Genomic DNA, 6,101 nt, shown 5'->3' on the forward strand with positions numbered 1-6,101 from the left:
CACATTAAGCGGAGCTCAGGAAATCCTGCTGACAAGAGGGAGGAAGGATTGTAGGAGCCAGAGGGGTCATGGACAACTCAAGAAAACTCACATAAACAACTAACCTGGACTCATACAAGCTCACAGAGACTGAACCAGCAACCAGGGAACCTGTCTCGAACAGACCTAGACCCTCTAATACTTGTTGACAGTTGTGTAGCTAGGTCTACTTGTGGGATTCCTAACAGTGGGAGCAGAGGCTGTCCCTAATGCTCTGACTGGCTTTTGGGGACCCGGTCCTCATACTGGATTGCCTTGCCCAGTCTCAGTACAAAGGATGTGCTTAGTCTTACTACAATGTGATATGTCATGGGTGGCCTACCTGTTTCTAAACATAAGCAGAGAAGGAGTGAATTGGGGAGGGGAGGTGGCAAGAGGGAATAGAAGAGGAGGGAGGGAAAATTGGGGTCGAAATGTAAAATGAATAAATAAATTTAATTAAAATATTCAAGAATTAAATAATGGTAATGAAACAACTTGTAAGGCCATTGCTTACACAGTTTAAAATGATGACATTTGTAAAATGTATATTAATCCACTTTTTGTTTTTACAACAAAATATTTGATCCCAGATAATGCATTTAAAAAGACGTTTATTTAGCTAAATAACATCTTGCTTTTGTTGCAACTCATACATATAATCCTAGTCCCTGCAAGGCTGACAGGGTAGCTACTTGGGAAATTCAAAGGAATGCTACACTACAGAATAAGTTCCTGTCTCAAAAAGTAACCAAATAAACAAAAATGGTTACTCATCAGCAACTTCCTTAGATGTCAGTGTACTAAATATTTCTGTTAAAGGTAGATGCGCCTATTGGCACGGGCCTATAGCTCTAACTATGAAGGCATCTGAGACAGGAGGATTGCAAACTCAAAGCTTGCCCGGGCTAAAGAGTGAGTTCAAGACCAGCCAGAACAACTTAGTGAGAGAGTATCTGAAAAAAAATAAGAAAAGTGAAAAGAGGGGGCTGAGAATAGGTCTGGTAGATTGCTTACCTACCTGAGCACCTCCAAAGAAAGCAAGAACCCCGCGCGGACGTGCTGCATCCTTTGATGTCCCCAGAAGCAACACAGCGGCACTGTTTCTATCATGGAGCCCCTCCCCCCCCCCGAGGTCAGGATGGACAAAACAGTGCTGGGCGGGGGGTTATAAAGCTCCAGGACGCCGCAGCATATGCCACCGTGAAATATGGGCTGGTGTCCTTAAGCAGAAATACCCACAGAACCCACGTAGAGGGTTGTTTCTAAGCCTGTGGCTCCCTTCTACTTTGGACTCTAAAATAACTGTTCTGAGAGCAGCAGGGATTAATTTCAGCCACTATTTCCAACTCTGAAAAGGTGGGAAACCATCATAAGCACCATGCTTTAGTACCTCAAGCAGGCTGGGGGGAAGGGGAGGGTGGTTGGGGAAAGATGGAAACACAGACCCACAGAATTTACCTCGACACTTCCTGGGCTGTGTTACTTGTTGGCCATAGTAACCTTGCAACAGGCCTCGGTATCTTACATTTGTAATATAGACAGTTCATAGTTGATCTTTGCTGCAAGTATTGCATGATATAACATTTTGTGTTCGGTTCTACTCTTTAATAAAGGACTCTCTCAACAAAGGAGAAAAACGAAGCTTTATATGGGACAGGGGGATTCTGGGGCACAGGTACACTAAGGCATCCAAGAGCCCTGGGTGGATGGGTAGGAAAAGTAATAAAACATCCGTTAGGGGGCTCATCCTGTCTCCTTGAATGAGTATTACTGTCAGAGGGGCCTTTCCACAATGGTTGTGTGGGTCAGCTCTACCCTCTGCTGGCTGCATGGAAAATTGCAGCCAACTGGAGGGCTGTGCAAACAAGCCTTCAGAATGCGCCCTCTTCATCAGATTCCAGGTTCACAGAGGGCTGCTTTGACTCAGAAGGCCTGATAAGGTAGGATATGGGGTGACTTCACTAAACCTTCTAGTGAATTTCTCTCCTGCTTCGACTCTCCTAGTCTGAGAGGCAGAATCTTTGTTCTTGTGTGTTTCCTCTAGCCAGGGCTCTTATGACTGCCTGCCCATCTCTGCTCCCCACAGCGTGCAGATCGGTGCTGTACACCTGGAGACGCCTAACAGGAGCCACGGCACATTCCAGACTTCTTGTGAGGTACCAGATGCGAGACACTAGATAATAGTAGGTGCTGGGTATTAGACACTAGATCTTGAGTACTAGGTACTAGATAATAGTAGTACTAGGTACTAGAGGCTAGAGAGTAGTAGGTACTAGATGGGCCCTTTGTGCCTTCAACATCCATCTCTGACTCACCTTCCAGCAGGATCTGTCTTTTATTCCCAACATCACATGAAGGAACTGAGTCTCATTATAGCTCATAAGCCTGGTTCACACCTCATCTTGCGTGGCCCTGGAAGCTCTATTTAGGTTTTCATAAAGACTCCAGTTCAGGCTCTGTCTGTCCACAATACCCAAAGCCATGCGGCAAGCTCAGATTAGTCTTTCGATCTTCAGGGTTGACCCGGCCCAGGCCTCAGCTCTCCAGACTGCCCCCGAAATCACCTAGAAGCTCTGGCCTTATTCTTTGTCCATGGTGCACACAGCCCTGACATGTTGGACCTTAGTTCAGCCAGGGTCCTGAGCATAACAGCACTGACTTCAGCAGTCTTGGCCCCGAGGTTGCAGATACCACAAACCCCATACAGGTTACCCTGAAGCCCTCAGGATGGGAACCTGATGAATGGTGGTGGTGATGAGGCAGGTGTTGTGGCCCAGATGTTCTGATGAGGTGAAGAAGGGCTGAGGGACACAAAAGACCACTTAATTTCCCTTTCCATGAAGGCTGAGCTCAGCCCCACTATGGCCAGTATCCGATAGCCATGGGGTAACAACCCTGCTGAAGCCAGACCAGCAACGCCCCCCCTGGGCCCTCATTTCCTACACCTACATTGCCCGAAGTCACCCTAATCCAATCATGATTGCATCAAATCAGGGAAAGCTACTGAGAGCCTCTTTTGATCTCTTCACTGAGCCACACAAAAGCAGGAACCTAGAATGTTCTGACATTTTAAAGGTTTCTTGCTGAGCTGATCCCAGATCAGCTGGGCCATCATGTTTAGGAACACCCATATTACCAAACACCTAGCTAAAACTAATGATTTGTATATTCTAGAAATCGTAATGTGGATAGTTAAGTGGCCACGAATTATTAAATTCTATAATAGTGCTGGGATGCAGTTTGAGGAAAAAGGATGCTTTCCTTTTTAGCTAATTAAAATTAAAATACTATGGGAGGCAGGGACAGGTGGATCTCTGTGAGTCCGAGGCCAGCCTCATCTACAGAGTGAGTTCCAGGACTGACTCCATAGCTACTGAGAAACTCTATCTTGAAAAAAAATTACATAGAACATCACACAGAGCAGAGATTTGGCACAGTAAGACCTTTCTAAACCTCAGATTATCAAACTCATAGCGGTATTTCTCAGTCTTGACTTCCAAAGACAACCCTCCTCCTGAGTCCCCTCCTCTGTGCCCTTTGTCCCTTCCCAACCTCCTTTGCTTCTTCTACGGTGCTGCTTGGGTTTTCTGTCAACTTGACACAAACTAGAGTCATCTGGGAAGGGGAAACATTGGTTGGGAAAATAACTCTGTCTGATTGCCCACAGGCAAGCCTTTGGAGATTGTCTTGACTAATAATTGCAGTGTGAAGTCCCAGCTCACTGGGAATGGTGTCACTTCCGGACTGTCCTGGGTTGTATAAGAAAGCAGGCTGAGCCAGTTGAGAGGAACAAGCCAGTAAATAGTGTTCCTTCATGGCTCAGTTCCTTGCTCTGGGCTCTTGCCCTGACTTCCTTCCTCTATGGCTCAGTTCCTTGCTCTGGGCTCCTGCCCTGACTTCATCACACGATATACTACAGCTGTAAGCTGAAATAAATCCCTTGTCACTCAGTTGCTTTTGGTCATGGCGTTTCATCACAGGGATAGAAAATAGACATCCCTATTTTGCTACAATCTTGACTTTTGAGAATTCCATAGCTCAAAAGGTATATTCTCCTTCTTATTTTCTTTTTGCATGTGTGTGTGGTGTGAATACGCATGTCCTTGTGTATGTGAGCACATGTGTGTATGCATATGTGCACACACAAGTAGAGGCTGACATTGGCAATCTTCCACAATCATTCTCCACCTTATTTCTTAAGGCAAGATCTCTCCGTTGAACTCAGAGCTTGTTGGGATAGTCTAGCTTGCTCTCGGGGAATTCCCTGCCTCTACCTTCTAAGAACTAGAATTATAGGTGGGCTCTCATGCCCATCCAAAATTAAGCTGGATTCTGGGGACCTGAACACTACTCCTTATGCTTGCTGCTTGCACATCAAGCATCTTAACTGTTGATCCATGTTCCTAACCCTTCTTTCTTCTTTTATTGTTTAAGAATGTCATACATGTATGTAAATGTACTTTTACCTAATCCACCCATTTCCCTCCCCTCCACTTCCACCCCTGTACCCACCCCTATTTTCTCCCAACTACATGTGCAAAAAAAAAAAAATCACTGATTGCACGTAGTGTTACCTGTATTTGCATGGGAATAGGTTCATCTCCTGGAGCCTCTCAGGACTTGCTCTTCCTTTCCTCAGCATCAACAATTGCCAATAGGTCCTCAGCAGGTGGTAGAACTTCATACCACCCCTCCCACCCAGCCTGGAATTTTGAGCCCTTTGCTTCTTATTTTTAGTAATGGTTTTCCCTTTTCGTTCGTAAACCTTCCTCCCACAAATAAGCATTCCCAGGTGATGGGGAGAGTCTTCTGTTTTGTGTTAATTTCATTGGTTAAATAAAGACACTGCTTTGGCCCTTTGATAGGACAGAAAGTTAGGTAGCTAGGGTGGCAGGAATGCAGACCGCAGCTCCTGCAACACCCAGGTGTTTGGTGGGTGGTATTGATGCTCAACAGAAATTCTTGCAGAAGGTGTGCCCGTTTTCTATGAGGTCTAGAGGCTGCTTGAGATACAGAATCAGTCACCCACAGGACCTGAGACCAGCTGTCTCTCCTCTCCTCAATAGGCCTGGGTCTTAGTTACACCCCAGTCTTTCCTGGCATCCAGGTGATGAGAATGAAGAGCAATATAGACCTGCTCTCAGCCTGCATGTAAGCACGTGTCCCAAAACTGACACCTTCCCCCAACCTCCTCCTAGGAGACTGCAAAGGTCCCAGCCCCCACTTGCTTCAACACAGCCCCAGGGTTTGATGGCCACTGCAAGGGGAATTACAAAGCATCTCTAACTCAGAGGGCCATGGAGCACTTCTAATAACTCAGTCACAGTACAGGAGCTGGTTGATGAGAAAGCATTGGTACACAGGGGCTGGGAGAAGTCATACGGGTCAAGGCTGGAGCAATCCTGAAAAAGGTACCCATGGCTGCAGAGATGGCTCAGAGGTTAAGAGCAACTGACTGCTCTTCCAGAGGTCCTGAGTTCAATTCCCAGCAACCACATGGTGGCTCACAGCCATCTGTAATGAGATCTGGTGCCCTTTTCTGGCCAGAAAGCATAAGGGCAGACAGAACACTATATACATAATAAATAAATAAATCTTCTTTAAAAAAAAAAGGTACCCAGAATTTCTGGGGGTTGGGAAGTCAGAAGTGCTTTACAAAAAAAAACACACACACACAAGCGTAGTGGGGCCGGGGAGACTTCTTTGTGGATAAGAATACTGAGTTCATCCTCATGAATATTAACCTTCATCAGGCGATGAAAGGAGACAGAGACAGAGGAGCACGGGACAGAAATCTCAAGGTCCAAATCAGGAGCAGAAGGAGATGGAGCACGAGCAAGGAACTCAGGACCGCGAGGGGCGCACCCACACACTGAGACAATGGAGATGTTCTATCGGGAACTCACCAAGGCCAGCTGGCCTGGGTCTGAAAAAGCATGGGATAAATCCGGACTAGCTGAACATAGAGGGCAATGAGGAATACTGAGAACTCAAGAACAATCGCAGTGGGTTTTTGATCCTACTGCACTTACTGGCTTTGGGGGAGCCTAGGCAGTTTGGATGCTCACCTTAGGAGACCT

The sequence above is a fragment of the Microtus pennsylvanicus genome, chromosome 10 (genome assembly GCF_037038515.1).
Source record: "Microtus pennsylvanicus isolate mMicPen1 chromosome 10, mMicPen1.hap1, whole genome shotgun sequence".
Taxonomy (NCBI): domain Eukaryota; kingdom Metazoa; phylum Chordata; class Mammalia; order Rodentia; family Cricetidae; genus Microtus; species Microtus pennsylvanicus.